The sequence below is a fragment of the Colossoma macropomum genome, unplaced genomic scaffold, assembly GCF_904425465.1.
Source record: "Colossoma macropomum unplaced genomic scaffold, Colossoma_macropomum, whole genome shotgun sequence".
Taxonomy (NCBI): Eukaryota; Metazoa; Chordata; class Actinopteri; order Characiformes; family Serrasalmidae; genus Colossoma; species Colossoma macropomum.
The window spans coordinates 17,034,664-17,052,565 of record NW_023494791.1 but is presented as its reverse complement, the minus strand read 5'-3'; positions in this window follow the sequence as shown (position 1 = coordinate 17,052,565).

Here is a 17,902-nt window from a genome sequence, read left to right as displayed (position 1 = left end):
CTAGTACACCCCATCAGGCATTCTCACAAATACATGGTCATGCCTCCTGACGGACAGCTCCTTGCGCTCGTAGAGTGAGAGAGCTGTTGCATAATATTTCATCATAATTCTGCACAGCTCAGTTTTAAGCAGACATTTCATATTTTTGGAAAGTGACTGAAACAGTCTTCTTCACTCCTCTTCACTCATTGTCACAGTTGCCAGATAGTCAGTTTAAATGTGTCGGTTGTGCATTTTTTAGTTTTAAATGGGATTTTCACTAGTGTCAGCATTTTTTTGCACATCTGTGTGCAGTATCTAATATCCGCTTGACCTGTGGCTTGTGTAACATTTTTGCATTTGTGTGTTTCTTGCTTGTATGTAATGGATAGACACAATATTTTCACATACATAGTTCACATTGTTTTCAGTCAGTGAAAGAGCAATTGTTTAGATCAACAGGTGGTCTACTGAATAATGGCTTGGAATGGAGAAATATCCTATTAATTAGCTCCTACCCTTAATGAGTACCTCTGATTGAGAAGGCTCTTGTATCGACAGAGCAGTTAGGAGGTAGCTGACGTCTGGGGTTTTGTCATGGATCTATTCTTTCTTTCGTTCTCTCTTGCACTCTCTTTCTCTCAGAGTGGTTTTTGCCTTGCAGGGGCGGCAGAGTGCCAGGCAGTGAAGGTTCTTGGCCTTCCAGGCCTTGCCAAACCAATTACTGGCACAGGAGAAAGTGGGGTGGGTAATGTGTGGCACTTCAGAAAGACTGGTGCATGGAGAAGGCCAGAAGGCCAAAATAAATCACATTTATAGAGTTTCATATTTCATTGACTTCATTAAGATGTCCAAGGACTATAAGATGGTGAAGTGAACTTTGATGTAGAGATTTGTCATTTTCTCTACGCTCATTTAGCTCTTCAGAGACGTTGGATGTAGTAGACTTGGCCAAATCGAACTGTTAAGGCCTTCAATATGCAATGAAATGTGGCAGTAATAAACTGATGCATCTAAAACCTGAGCTATTCTGGAACAATTTGATTTGGGTCAGGATAGTTCGAATAGTCTCCTGAACTGATGAACAACGTTTACCCTTTTCTATAAATTACTGGCTTGAGGAAACACAATCCTTAAAATATTATCTGTTCAGCAGCACTTAATGATTCACTTTGATATACAGCCTATGACGAATGCACTGCAATCCACCTCTCTCATCTCTTCCTTTGTGTCAAAATCCATCCAGAAATATCAGAAAAATCATGCATCGCATTATCAGAGATCCTGCTCCGCATTTGATCAGTGCCCTGATTTAACAAGGCCAAAGCACTTCATTAGGGGAACACAGAAGACCTCACAACTTGGAAATGATTCATGCAGAGAAGGCATTTAGACCACTGGCTCATGTTTCCCCTTTGACTCAGGCTTTCACATCGAATCTGACAAAGTGACTCTGCTGCATATATTCAAGCTGGCTCTCTACTTCAAAGCAATCAGTGCAACCCCTTTACATGCCAAATGTTTCTGTCTCTTTCAATCCACAAAATCATTTATTTGGACTTTATCAATTCCCCTGCAGCTCAGAACCTCAAAACCTCCTACTTCCTCACTGTAGGAGACTAGGTTTCAAATATAATGGAGAATCTAAACCAAGAAACTTCAAGAAGTGATAAAATGTGGAATAAAATGATTAAAGATCAAAGGTCCTCTTACTGTGGTGTATTGCTCTATTGTAGACACTCTTTTGCACCACAATGTATCTAGGGCGGCAACAACTAATCGATATTATCGATAAAAACACTAGCAATTGTTTTGTTGTTGGGTAGTTGACTTGATGATGATTGCACTCCATGTACGTTTTCTTTTTACTTTTTGGGTCATACATAATCCCCTGAACGGTAGTTCAGGGGATTATGTATGACCCAAAAAGTAAAAAGAAAACGTGGGGACTCTTCCCTTTCAGATCATCTTAAAATGAGTTCCTGTAAGAAAAATTGACGACAGCATGACTATCATGCATGAGGATCTATTTTTAGCTAACCCTATTTTAGCTTAGGAAAATAAACTGTTAGCTTAAGGTATGAGTTGCAGTTGTGACTAAACTGCATGGGTAAATTAAACGTTGTCAGAGTTGTTTGTGTGCTAATGCACATAGAGCTGCACGTCCACTTGTATATGGATATTCTTTGAAAACATACTTTATTCTCTGCATTTTGGCCTTCCAGCCTCACGAAAACAGTGTTGAATGTCATTGAATACTTAGTCTGCTCTGCATAGTGATTTCAAAAACCCTTTTCATGTGCCGACAGATTTTGTTGAAAACATTGACGTCATACACATTATTAGAATTTCTATAGTGCACTATGTAATTCATGAAATAGTGCCTTCTACATACAGATAGTGCTTTATATGCCGAACAGTGAGTGATTTATAAGCAGCCGATATCTGCTTGACTCTTTATTCAACATTTAGAGCGCTATTTGAGTGTAGAACACATGACTTCATGACTCACGCAGTGCACTGTAAGAAGTAGGGAGTCATTTGACATTCAGCCTATGACAAAACTTATAGGTAGATCTTATGATGCTGTAGCTGAAAATCACAGGAACCCCCTCCATCCACCCCCTCATTATCCCTAACACCTGTTTCTTGTTGTGTTAGTTTGTGTCTGGTTTCGTTTTGGCGGTTTTCATGTTGTTCTTAGCCATGTTTCAGGAGTGCTTTGTTAGTTCTTCTGATGTTTGACTTATCTGTCTTTGTTTGTTGATGACTGTGTGATCTTCTGATTCCTGCCTCTTGAAATTCATCCAATAAAACTACTATATGCAATTAATAATGATGCAATTTTTGTTATTTAGATGATTAGAGAGTAGAAATTAAATGACAGTTATAATTTCTCTGAAACCAAAAAGCTGACAATTTTTGTTTGGGAGCTAAAGAGATTGCTCTTATTTACGAAAATTAGCCAGTTGATCTGACACACTGAGCAGGAAGGCCCATCACTAGTGTGTATGCAAATATTGAGTAACGTGATGTTACTGACCACACAAACCAGATTTATCTTGGATTTATCTTGGTTAATCTTCAGAGGACATAATTTGAGTAAGCAATTGGAGTAAGCAATTTAAAGGTTTTAGAATCGAAGGACCTCCATAACAGGATTTGGGCTGCCATGTAAGATTTGTTTGTGGTGTTCTTTTTCGTATTTCTGCACTGTTCACACTGAGCAAAATAACGTTTATTAGGGCAGCACAGAAGATCAGTTAGTGCGCTCTTGACAAAAGTCCCCTTTTTTGGTAAAAATGATTTAAAAAGAAGGCTCATTGTATTTTTCATTTGTTGAAAAACATTGTGTCTTCAGTGAAAAATGTATGTATTGACACTACTAGCTGCTCTTTTAATCTGGAAAAGACGATCAGTCAAGTACTTAATTAAAGCCATAATGAACTGATTAATCGATTATGGAAATCATTAGTTGCAGTCATAAATGCATAATTGTATTGCTGTAAAAATGCTCATAACATTCTAATATATCGTAAAGGCAGTCTCCTCAGACCCTGCACATATCCATATAACCTTCTCTTGTTGAGTCTTTTTATATTGATTTACAGTCTGTTTTTCATGTTAATGTAATATAATTCTCTTTTTCTTTTGAAAATTTGTAAATAGACTTGTGTACTTTTCTGATCTGTTTAGTACGTTACATGTCATGCGTGTGCTCTCACCAAAACAATTTCTGCATATGTAGCAGAACCAGATTCTGGTAGATTTTAAAAGATTAAAACTTTTGAATCACCTCTAAAATGCAAGTGCTGCTCATTTGACTTTATTTTTATTGATCTGACACACTCTCCTCTCTGAGTTAGACATTATTGATGCCAGTCTTGAAAAAGATTAGTATTGAATTCTTGGTTCAAGTGAAAGAGCTTTTCATCCTGTTGACCACTGTTACAAATTCAAGGTTTCCCAGTGCTTGCCTGACCTCTGCTTCAGTGCTGTTGAGAAGTTTAAATCTGTTTTTAATCATGCTCACAACTCATGTGACTTTGGCTTATTTAAAAGACCAGCCTTGGGAGTAGTTTGGCCGCTCATGGGTCTCACACACATACACGTATACATACATACACATATATACATAAACATATATACATACACCCACACACATGCGCGCACACACACACTTTCTAAGCCGCTTATCCTTCTGGGTCGTGGGGGGGGGGGCTGGAACCTATCCCAGCAGTCAATGGGAGGAAGGCAGGAAACGCCCTGGACAGTTCGCCAGTCCATCACAGGGCAGATAAACAGACACACACATACATTCGCACACACACTCACACCTAGGGGCAATTTAGCACATCCAGTTGGCCTGACTGCATGTCTTTAGACTGTGGGGGGAAACCCAAACAAACATGAGGAGAGCATGCAAACTCTGCACAGAAAGGACCCTGGTCGCTTGGCATTGTGCTTGGTGATGTAATGTTTGCATACAGCTGCCCGGCCATGAAAACCCATGCCATGAAGCTCCCGGCACATAGTTTTTGTGCAGATGTTAATGCCAGAGGAGGTTTGGAACTCTGCAGTTATTAAGTCAGCAGAGTGTTGGCAACTTTTATGCACTATGCACCTCAGCACTCGGCGACCCTGCTCTGTGACTTTACGTGGCCTGAGTTACTGGTTCTTAAACGCTTCCGCTTCCAATTCCACTCACAGTTGATCATATCTAGGAGGGATGAAATTTTGTGAACTGTCTTGTTGCAATGGTGGCATCCCATTACAGTATCACACTTGAATTCAGTGAGCTCTTTAGAATGACCTATTCTTTCATAAATGTTTGTAACAGCAAACTGTATGGCTGGGTTTGGTTTTATACACTTGTGGCAATGAGACTAATTAAAACATCTGAATTCAATGATTAGAAGGTGTGTCCCAATACTTTTTTCCACATAGTGTGTATGTATGTATGTATGTATGTATGTATGTATGTGTATGTGTGTGTATATATGTGTATGTATGTGTGTATATATATATATATGAGGAAGAAATCATAGGGGCTTTTTTTTGGAGTCAATGAACAGCACATCTGGTCTATTCAGCTTCTCAACAATGAATTATGAAACTGTAATTGGCCAGACCACTGAAAGATTGAATCCAGAGGCGAAGTGCTGTCAGAACTGATAAAGTTCATTGAGAATTAGTTTGGGCCTGAAAGGAGAGTGATAGTTCTTAATGGTATGGTTAGCAGTGTTGAGGAGTAGCTGGCTCGCCAGTATTTAAACTAAGAGTTTTGCTATGTTTTTAGCGTATACATCAGATTGCCAAAAAACTTAAAACAGGGAAATTTCAACACTACTTCTTGGAGTTATGATGAAAGCTGAGAACCATGTTGCTTAAAATTGCTTTCCTTTACCTCCCCTCAGTTTTGTTTCCTGGTTTTCATACACGGCTTCACTTCTTGCTGGTTCATTATCCTTGACTCTGCATGGTCACTGCTTACTTTCACTGCTCCTTGTTTATGGACCTCTACAATTTTAAAAATATAGTTCTTCAGCTGTTCTTTTAGTGAAGGGAGTGATTCTATTTAGAACCATGAGTTCTAAATAGAGCCATTTCATGATTAAATGGTTCTTTGCATGATGGAATTGTCCTTCAGATTGATGGATAATGTGTGTGTGTGTGTGTGTTTGTGTGTGTGTGTGTGTGTGTGTGTGTGTGTGTGTGTGTGTGGTTCTATATAGAACCTTTTAGAAAATAGTTCTATATAGCACCAAAAAAAGGTTCTATTTCTAAAAGGTCTATTGCTTGATTTCATAACAATAGGAGAACCCTTTCTGGTGCTATTTAGAACTATCTTCAAAAAGATTCTACATCCCTGTTTCCAAAAAAGTTGGGATGCAAAATGTAAATAAACAGAATGCAACGATGTGCAAATCATTTAAACCCTATATTTAATTGAAACTAGTGCAAAGACAACATATGCCCATTTACATTTGATGCCAGCAACATGTTTAAAAAAGTTGGGACAGGGGCAACAAAAGGCTGGTAAATTGATTAGGTTATTAGGTTAATTTGCAACAGTTCAGTATTATGACTGGGTATAAAAGAATGGCCCAGAGAGGCTGAGTCTTTCAGAAGTAAAGATGGGAAGGGGTTCACTGTTCTGTGAAACACTGTGCAGGCAAATAGTCCAACAATCCAAGAATAATGTTTCATCATCTGTGGTACATAACCTTAAAAGATTCAGAGAAGTCTCTGTGTGCAAGGGACAACGCCAAAGAACAATAATGGCCGGCTGTGATCTTCAGGCAGCACTGCATTAAAAACAGACATGATTCTGTAGAGTAAATCACTGCATGGGTTCAGGAACACTTCTAAAAACCACTGTCTGTAAAGGCCTTTTTAAGGGATGACCTTACCTATTTCAGCAAGACAATGCCAAACCACATTCTGCACATATTACAACAGCATGACTCTGCAGCAAAAGAGTCCAGGTGCTAAACTGGCCTGCCTGCAGTCCAGATCAGTCACACACTGAAAACATTTGGCACATTATAAAATGAAAAATACGACAAAAGAGACCCTGAACTGTTGAGCAGCTGAAATTCTATATCAAGCAAGAACGGGAAAACATTTTAGTTTCAAAGCAACAATTTCCAAACACGTACAGTGTGTTGTTAAAAGATGATGTGATGCAACACAGTGGTAAACATGCCCCCGTCCCAACTTTTTTGGAGTGTGTTGCTGGCATCATATTCAAATGGGCATATTTTTTAAAAAACAATGTTTCTCAGTTTCAACATTTAATGTTTTTTTGTACTATTTTCAATGAAATATAGGGTCTAAATGATTTTTTACATCATTAATACCAGCTTCAGATACAGCTTTAATTACAACTATGAAAGTTAACAGAATAATTTGTCTGTTATTTCTGTTGAACATAAAATGGTCAAATTGACTTTAAAGAAAGTTTACATTCTTTTCTTAAAAAGTAGTACTAGTAGCAAGTAGTAGTGCTCTATTTTGCATTACGCAAATCTAAACTTGGTATCACCTTAACGTCCACGGTCCCTAAATCTTTTTTTTGGCATTAGAGCTCTTTTGAATCATATCTTCAAATCGTTGACCCCAGCTTTCTTTGCAGTTCTCTGAGAAAATCGTTAGGTACTTTCTGCTGCATCATCTTATTTGCTCTGTACTGTCTGCCTGCAAAAAGGACATGGCCATAAATCATCACACCCATTTCATTCATAAATCAAGATTGTACTACCAAATGGAGAAGATTTTGACTCAAGGCCAGTTTTTAAGGAGTTGCAAAGTCATGGCAAAGTAAGTTCACTTTAATTCGAACAGGCTAAATATGAAAGTTTGTATAAATGTATCCTATGCTTGAATTACATCAGTGGCCTTTTTTGAACAGCAACCTTAACAAGTCTTTCTTCTTTATGTCAGAGGTCAAGACACAGTTTCTAATCTGCCTAGCAACCATCTTTTCAGAGATGATGCCGGGATAAAGGCTAGGGAGACAAACATTATTTTTGTGCCATCTGCTTCACCTGCTGACCCTGGCTTGTGCTCCCCTGCTTTCCAGATTCATTTACGTTCCTTCAGAAAATTATGTTTTCTGGAAAAAAAATCCTACTTGATATTCAGACAGAGACAGGGAGTAAAAGCAGTGCGTTTTTTTCATGAGAATATGAGAAGCGTACACCGATCTTAAGCATGAGATCGGTGTGATGTTTGAAGGGAGAGGGAGGAGCAATAACAGGGGCAAAAGGGTACTGGAGGAGAGAAGACAGTCCCACAGCTTTGTTTATAACACTGGATGAGGATATTCTGCTGTACTTCAACACTCCCTAACCAGGAAGTGTATGTTCTTGTCTGTGCTATTGTCTTTTGCTAATTGCTGGTTGACTTTGGCAAATATGCTGTATCTAGTCTACAGTTGGCAGATGAATTAGGAGGCTCCAGAATTGCTTAATGAAGTGTATATCAGTAAGGCGCTTGAACAACCGTGTATATTTGCCCTCTGGTCCTCAATACCTCAATGTCAAGCTATAAGCGAGCAGTTGCGCTCATATACAGCAGGAGGAAACTCGCTCTCCATCATCATGCCTTTGCAGGCCAGGGTACCTCACACTGCGAACTTCGTGCAGGTTTGATTCAGCTACTCACGACATAATCACTGAAACCATTTTATGCCCTTGCCACCAATCAGAGGTAATCACAGCTCTACAGCTCTACATTGTAGAGGCAAATGCACATTCCAGGAGACAAAGACTGACTCTGCCATGGATATCAAAGAGAAGAGCACTCCTGCCAAGTACTGAAAGAAATGTTACTGATGTGGCTCTTCCCTCTGCTCTGAGTGGTCTGAGAGTCTGAGGAAGGCATGGACACGCTTGCAGATGCAGCTAACAAAATCTACCTAAGAATATCGACTTCCTTGCTGAAATATTTGCCTTAAAACTGAAACATAGCAGTTTTTCAAGGCATGCATGCTGTCCAATACGTGCTGTCCAATTTAGCAGATCTGCTCAGCAGGTCAGTAAACCAATAAGACTTGAAGTGTAACAATACACTAAGCATGTGATTCAATTTTTTCACAGCACTGGGTTCAAGATTCAGTATTTTCATAATACTTTGAACTAAAGTTGAATGAAAAGGAGGATGACTATATTGCACAAGCTACTAAAATGCGTGGAGCTGGGAGGTAAAAGGCCTCCAGCTGGGAGCATGGGTGGCGCTGGGGGTGGGCTTAAGTGGGCTTAAGCCGTGAATGTTTCTAGCAAAGCCCCAAATCTCCTTTCACTTTATTTCATCGGATCTGATGCGTGTCCTTTTCTTTCAATAAAATTCTTCAGAGTTGCTTTTCACTCGCTGCACCGCATGTTATCATTTACATCCTTCCGCTCCTATAGACTTACCATTTCTCCTCCCCCACCCTCAGCGCTCAAGTTGGTAGGTGTAGCAACATGCATCAGTGACATTACTGAAAACGAAAGAAAAAATCTAAAGCCCCAGAGCAGAATGCTGTTTTAAGTATGTACAACCATAGAATGATGGCTGTATTTGTACTAATAGAATATAGCTGCATAATGTAACATTGATAAATAGCTTGTTAGTTAACACCAGTCTGATGTTAGCTGTGATAAATTAATTTATTTGATTTTCACCAAGCAGTTAGGGTGGTACTTAATGTGTTGCATTGTGTTTTTGTAGTTTCATCTATAAGAGAATGCTGTTAATGTCCATTTCTCAAATGAATCTGTCTTCGATGTCTAACCAAGGTTGGTTTGTGTTGCTTGTCCATTGATGTATGTAAAGTAATTGGTGTAATAAGAAAGTATAGTCAAAAATTTGGGGCTCCAATTCCTTCAAATTGGTTTTAGAGGGTGGATAGTTTGATTCAAGCCTTTTGATGCTTCCAATAGAACTGTGGCAAGAACCATTGCTTAATTTTACATTTAAGTTTTATTCTATATAACTACCTGGTACTAAGAGACTTTTCTGATTTACTTTCATGCTTAAACTCATGGCCTTACAGTGAAACCAAGATTAACTGTCTGGTTTCGTATATACCATTTTATCTTAAATAATTACATGGTTCTTTGAGATTTGACCTTCACACTTGCCCGGTTAATACCTAGAACCTGTTTACCATTTCAGTGTAATTCAGTTCAGTTATCTTGGAACTTAGTCATGTGACCCAAAATAATTGGGTAAAATTTTGGAGTTTGTACTACGCTTCTTAACTGATTAATATCTAGAACTGTAAAAGGACTAGGACTGTAAAAGAAAGCATTGATGAACAGGGGCAATTTGTGTATACAACACTACATACAATACTACATATTACCTATTAGTACACAATACACATACATTGTTTTAAAATTCCTGATTGAACTAGTCTGTCCAAAAGGAGGCATAGGATGCTTTCCCTGATGACTATTTGAAAGAGTTTGTGGCTATCAATACAGCACATCATGCACTGGCAAGAGCTGATGTTTACTGTCCCTGTTCTACCAGGACAAGAGCGGGAACAAGCAAGTGAAACAGAGATAGGGAGAGCAAAGAGAGAGACAGAAACCTGAGACAGATGACAAGTGGGGGCAGAGAGGAAATGAAAGAGGAAAAGAGGAGAGTGATGGACACTCTAAAGAGCCAAATGAAATGGTGAGTTCTGTGTACAGTGTTATGCTTTTTAATATTTTAAATCAGCCATCATTTTCTTCAGCTTGAGTGAAGAGAGTGTGAAAACTTTTTGGAATGTTCAGGATGGTCAGTATGTCAGGTCAAATGTAATAACTTATGCATTACAACACGTCGGTTCCTAATTAGACATAGAGGATATTGGCAAAGTATGTGGCAGCATTAACAGAATTTGCTGATTTAAACAACCATAGAGGTTGTCAGAATAAAAGATAATTGGTTTGACATTAGGGGTTACAGGCTTGAGCCCTCAGTGCCCACTGACCCTCATCCCACCACTTTTTGCAACCTTGGGTGTTTAAACAGCTGATATCACTCATTTCCACAATACACAACGACGCGATTGTGCATCCTACTAAAGAGGCTTCTCAAGCTACATAGTCATAGACACTGTAGCTAGTTATACTGGTGGGTCGCATTCAAGAATTTTGTCTGTTAGCTTCATACATATTATTGAAAATAACCAATAATGGCTAGCTGTAATTAGCAGTATGTTTATTATTCTTAATTTGATTGGGGCTTTACTAGGGGATTATACATTTTTTTCACAATATCCTAGAACAGATAGTGTAATGTAGATGTTGGAAATAACCTTATTATTTACACTTATTCAAAATACAACAAAGTAGTAGTTCTTAAATGGAAAACTCAATTTCTGTTCCTTTTTTTAAATGAAGGTGTTTGAAGTAAAATGCAAACATTAGATTTCAAAACTTTCCATTCACTACTCAGTTCAAACAATCTACATATGGAAACTAAGCAACAAAAACAGCCAGCTTTGAATTTTTTTGTTTTTGTCATGTTACAAGAACCAACTCATTTACATACACTTATTCAGACTACAGCAGTTTAGTGCTGCCCATTCATGTTAAAGTTCTAAGGAGTGTTTCAGCTGTGAGTGCTTTCTGAAAGAGATACAATACAGGACAGCCAATGAAAATAGAGCTCATTTACATATCATTCTTGAAGGCACAGTAACAAAGAGCCTGTTTAATTTTAAGTGGTAAAGATGGTAGATATTCATATAACATGAAGAGTATTCACAGCTTATGGAGTTTCATAGATGCCCCTTTAATTCTATTTTTAGTGCGCTTCAAGAGCTACACTATATCAGTGTGTAAAGTCACTCAGCCCCCCACTGTAAATGTTCCTCTAATGAGATGAAGCAGAATGAACGCCACGCTAGGCGGCAGCATGGAAACAAAGCTTTGTACCTAATTATCAGACGCAGATGACTTATTGATTAAAAGACTTCATTAATGCAGGGGATGTGTGGTGGGCTGTGTAGGTCGTGGGTTGTTTCTGTAATCAGGAGGCTTGTGGAGCTCTGGCCACGGGGCTTTAGGGACTGGTCCCTTAGGACCGAGTGAGCGCTGAAAGGTCGAGCTGGGCTTGAGGAGGCACGAGCCGCTGCTGCTGGCTCTGTGTGCAGGAGGAGGAAAGGAGCAGAGAGGCTAGTTCTCTCCAGTGGAGCAGATTGGGGTGCCAAGGTGTCAGCCGGCCCACGTTACTCACAGATGAGAAGAAGTCACATTAAAAATTGAACTGCTGTGAGACTTGGCCCGACTGCAACAGGATGCGGAGGTTATGACAGAATTCATAGAGGGATGTTAAGAAGACACTGAGATTTAGGTGTTGAAGATCACTCAGTGATGATCCTTGCAATGTATTAAGACCACTTTAATGCAATAAAGTAAATACATTTTTTTTTACTATTATTGGATCATGTGAATGTCTTGCTTCATCCAAACTCCCACAGAACACTCAACAGGAATGGCTGAGGTTGTTCAGAATGGCCACAACACGCAATTACCATGTTTCCAAGTTACTAAAGGGCTCATTTGCATATGTCTGCCTTATCCGATACGTGCACTCTTAAAAATAATGGTTCCAAACGGTCCTTGGCTTGAATGTATTGTTCTAAGTAAGATGATTAATTGATACAGTGACTTTTTATGATTTGAGGGATCCCTAAACTTTGAGGGGCAGATTTATTAAGAGAGTCGCCAGCTACCAAGAGTCTACTGACAGAGTCCTAACAGTTTGGTAGGGGAGGCCTGTTTTGGGGAATTATCTACTTAGAACTTTCATGCAAATGAACACAGGCACAACATTAACACATGACCAACACAATATAACCATGTGTTTGGCTCACATGTTTCATATAAATGCCTATTTTCACCAGCTAGGAGAAAAAAAAATATCCTTCTGTTGAGTTATTAGGTCAAAATAACTTATGTTCTCACAATTTTAACCTAGTAAGAAAAAATAATGACTTTAATAAAGTTAAAAAAGTAGTAGTAGTAGTAGTAGTAGTAGTAGTTTTAACATTAAGTAATTATTTTGAGAAAAATAAGACATTGTTTAATATGTCAAATTCCAGAAAAAGTTATTTTGACTTTGTTTTGAAACACATGTTCATTTTCAGCTGAGCTGAACTTGAATTCTGTGCTGAGTGCATTTGGAAACCATGAGATATTGTAAAATTCCTAAAACCTAAAATGAACTTTCACAGAATACGCTCTAAAATGTATAATGATTTAATAACATCCGAAAAATAAATATGGGACAAAGAGCATTTTTGCCTTCACCTGCAAAGCTGCCATTTTGGAAATACTTGGTTTGCCTTGAACAGCAATGATATGTTCTGGGAATGTGAATTTATCTCAGACTTTTAGAAATGTTAATACTGCTCTAAGTGTTAAATCTCAATAATATCCCAAACTCGTCTCTCTACTGAATGATAGTGAAAATTTTACACTTAATCCAAGCAGAATGCTGTTCTCTGGTTTTACAGAAGCTAAAAAAATGATCATTCAGTTTTAGTTTACTCCTAATTTAAATAGACAGAGATTTTGGATTCTTGAACTTGATATAATTGACCCTTGAAGGTATGAACGCAAGGCTGAACAAGGTTCAGACAGTGCAAGCTTGGACTGAAATGGCACCTGCTATTGGAAATTTTGTATAGACATTCTCATTGTACTATTTATTTAATTTTTTATTTTATTTTATTTTATTTATTTTTTTAGGCTTCCCCTTACTTGACCCCTCCCCCACCCTCCACCCCAAGGTTTTCAACTGTTACTTGTCAACTTTTTCCACATCTATCAAAAGGTTCTTCAAACCAAATTTGTTTCGTCTGTGGCATTGTTCCTTTTGTGGCACCTTTATTTTTAAAAGTGTACTATGAAAGCCAGTACTGTGTTAAAGTTTACAAATAATGTAAATAATGTAAAATAATGCAACTCTTAATAATTATTGAGAAAGGATGACACTCTAAGCAGGACATAGGTTTGATTGGACATTGAAGCTGCTCAGGCTGTCCACTTTATTTGACCAGAGCTGCACTGATCAGGCAGACAGCTTGTTATGCAATTGTTACAGAGCACTGTTACCCAAAGATGGCATAGTATGCCACACCAGCTGCCTCCTCCTGTGACAATGTCTCAACAGACTGTCTCACCCTTTCTGACTCATACAACTTCTGTTGAACTGGGTTTTAGTTCGACACAAACATCGCAGACAACGCTATACAGTGTGATCAACACAACTCGTACCTCTGAAGTGACATACATTTCTTTCTCAGTTTGCATCATGTGCACCACTACAACAACAGAAGGCTGGCCATATATGAATCAGTCACTCAAGCTAGTTGGTGTTTCAGTGCTACTGTTTTTACTAGGACTGTGCATGGAGGCACCAGTACAGATCAGAGTAAATCTTCATCAGCTTTGAGGTCGTTTAGATACTGTGTGCCCAAATAATCCACCAGTGAGATGGCTTTAAGGAAAGTAGAGTCACTGAGAGAATTTATTAAAACTCACTTTAAAGTCGGCATGTAAAGTCAGCCTTGTCGACTTCTCTTTGCGCTATTAAGCTGGCATTTGTGCGTGTGTGTTTGTGTGAGCGTATGTGAGAGAGAGAGAGAGAGAGCAAGAACGAGAGAGATTCAGTTTTGATAGGTGTTAGAACTGGGGACATGGACAGGTTCGTTATTAATCATGAGGATTGTGCCTCTGCTGCCTCTCTTATCCCCATGTTAGATTTCATGCAGGGTTTGTTTGGGATCGGACAGGGATTTGGGAGCTGTCGGAGTGGACTTAGGGCTGCGAAGCTGGATATAGTCACGCTTAAGGTGAGCAGACTGAGGCGAACATGGCATGAGCCCAGATTTTTCCCATGCAAATCTCCAAAATGTTTAAAATGATGTGCCTTCCCTGCAATGTTGTCACAGCTGCTTGTCTCTGGACTTGAGTCACTTCTCTCCAGGCTTTCATCTGGGGAAAAAATCACAATAATAGCATAATATTTAAAAACTAAACAAACTATATTTTGTATGGCAACTTTAAATAGCAGCACTGTGTAGGTGGATGCAAACAATAAAATAATCACTAAGAAAAAAATAAAACTCAATTTTTTTGATTCTCACTGTTTGCATAATTGTCATATAGGCCTATTTACAGACTAGCAATAGAACAGTGCAACCCTTTCTGAGAGCTGTGAAATACCTCAACATTAAATAAGGTAGTAATTTCTTAAACTTCTTAATATATTTTAATCATATATTCGTAAGAGTGAGTCAGCCACGCATATGGTGATATAACCATGCTTAATATGGAGCCTGTATTTTATAAGTCATTTGATTATCCACAGCTACTGTGCTAATTTCTACTAGTATAATGCCTTTTCCCATGTTAAATTAGCATCAAGCTAACAGTTTAATACTACAGAGCTCCAGTCTATACACAAGGCATTAGAAGGTTTAAACAGACAATCAGGTAACATGTTTTACTCTGTATGTTACCCAGTTATACAGTGAGTCTTTCAGTAAACATTTCAACTTGAAGCCTCTGAATATGACTGGATTAGCCTCTTAGATTACTTAAACAAAACTGCATTCTTATGCAGGATATTGTTGCTTTCCAAAGAAAAACATGTATCTCCAAAATGGCAAATCTTCAGGATAAGGCAAAAAATTTTCTTTTGATCTAAGCTAATGTGAAGATATTTTATTCCAAGTAATTTTGGAGCATTTCTATTGGTCCATTCATCATGAACTTTTCAGACAACATAAAGGACAGCTGCTGTGTTCAAATGATGTAGAAAATAAAAATCAACAAACGCGAGCTGCATTTGTTTGCTTGTTTGTTTTTGGACAGTAACAGTATGTTTGCTATGGTTTTGGACCACAGCAAACACAGAATATTCCACTGCAAACATAAATGTATTCATTAAATCCTGCATTTTTTTTTCCTCCTCCAAGCTGACTGGGCTGCATGAGTTTTCACTTTTTGAAGGAGAACGTTTGGGGACCTCTCCTCCCTCTGCCCTGCAATGACTGCACACACTGGGATTGTTTACTTGCATCCTCTTAGAGGAGGGGACTGTATCATGTGATCAGAGCATGAAAGTGTATTGGGGGTGTGTGAAAGCAGAGCTGCTCTGAGCATCTAAAAATCTCAGATGAAAATGCAACTTTTTTCAACAAATTGCAGTGACAGTATTTTAAAGTGTTCACAATAAAGTTACAGTGCATATTTGATATCTAAGTATACTGAATTGCCCTAACATATAGTGAATATGTATGTCTACACTGGAATGTATGTGTGCCTGACTGTGCATTTATGCGAGCGTTTGATGTGTGATATTTTGTTGGCAAAGCTAACAGAGGTGTAATTTGCTGGCATCGCATGCAACTGCTTAACATTAAAAATTCAGCCTGCTGGCAAACTCAGACAACCTTTTTTGTCTTCTAAATTATTTTTTCAACGTTTTTTTTTTTAATTGGCTATTCTAAGCTACAGTCTTAGAGGATTAAAAGTTCAACTGCAAGACATGGAGTTTTCTATCCAGCTGTGCACTAGAAATGGCATTTGCAAAGGGTTAGATGTACCCTTCATGTTAAAAGGCATTCTCACTTTTGTTTGAAGCTGCTTAGTGGGACATGCAACCAGGTGAGATGTTTCGAACCCATTTCAAAGCCTGCTGAAGAAGCTTTCCCCTGAAGACCTGCTTACATACAGCTTGCATCATATTTAGTTTACACTCAGTCGATAAAGCGATCTCTTGACAAAGCTTCCAGAGGTTTGAGGTGTGTGTTGAAAGGCTTGTCTGCTCTCTAGTGCAGCCTGTTGTTTTAGAGTTTGCGTACTGACTGGTATCAAGGGGAAGTGTTTACTACCTTCAAAGAACATTGAGAGAAAAGCCTGTGTAGTATGTAGAACTATTAATGGCAGGTGGAATATCAGTTGTCAGGTAATATGTGATAAAATAGGAGTGATATGAATGCATTAGTTGGTGTTATGGTACACATCAACATATTGAAATGTGTGAGGGACAGAAGATCCTGCTCCATCCTGATTAGCATAAAGAAAGCCTCATCAGGCAAAAATGAGCTGTTCAGCCTATGTAAAAAATGTAAGGAAACAATTTGCATGGATCTTTTTGCATCGGTTTGATTTTTACATTTTTTTTCATTGTAATATAATATTATAAAATTATAAAAATTTCTGCTACCAGGACCTACCCCTGAAGCCAAGGCTGGGGGTTGTGTTCCTCAGCAAGGCAGCCCACAAGACCCGGTCAGGCTCAGCCTGAAAAAAGCAACAGGGTAGGCCTTGTGGGCCCATCACCTGCAAAGTTCAGTGTGTGGGATCGATGCAGTGCCTCATAGACAGTGGGAAATAGTGGGGAGGTCCTTGGCAGCATGGACTCCTGTGGTGGAAACTGCCTCTTGGCACGTGGAATGTAACCTCTTGGACAACATGAGAGCCACCAGGCGAGTGTGGGTATACTCGCGAGCCCCAACTGGCTGCCATGCAGTTGAAGTTTGTCCTGATGGATGAGAGGGTCGCCTCAATGCAAACCAAATTGGGAAGACTCTGACTGTTGTGTGTGCTTATACACCAAACAACAGTTTGGAGTATTTGGCCTTCTTGGAGCGAGTGGGTGGGGTTTCGGAAAAGGCCATATCTACAGACTCCTTAGTCTTGCTGGGAGATTTCAGTGCTTATATTGAGGTAAGGGGGCATGGAGTCTGAATGGACCCTGTTCCATTGTGGAAACCACCAGGTGTAGCTGTGACCAAAAGCTTGTTGCAGCTTGTCAGGGTGGTAACCCAAGAACCTCCTGGTGTACACCATGGCAAGGGGGGCCCTCAAGCTGAAGGAGGAGGCCTTTAGGGACTTGTTGGCCCAGAGGACTCCTGACTCAGCAGATAGGTAGCGACGGACAAAAAAGGCAACAGCAGTGGCAGTGACAGAAGCAAAAACCAGAATATGGGAGAAGTTTGGAGAGGCATTGGAAAGACATTTGGTTGGCTTCAAAGACATTCTGGATGACCATCCAGTGATTCAGGAGTGGTTGGAGTGGCTTTGCTCAAGCTGTACTCAGCAAAGGCGGAGAACCTCTGACTTCAAACGAGGATATTGTTGGTTGGTGGAAGAAGCACTCTGAGGAAACTCCTAAACCTGAGAGACATGCCTCCCTCACAGGGTTCATGGCCAGAGGCTTCTGGGGGTCGGACTCCATTTTCTTGGTGGAGGTCACTGAGGTAATTGGCAACCTCCTTGGTGGCAAGGCACCAGGGGTGGATAAGATTCGTCTGGAATTGCTTAAGGCTCTGGATGTTGTAGGTCTGTCATGGCTGATACGCCACTGCAATGTCACATGGACCTTGGGAACAGTACCCTGCTTGGACTGGCAGACTGGGATG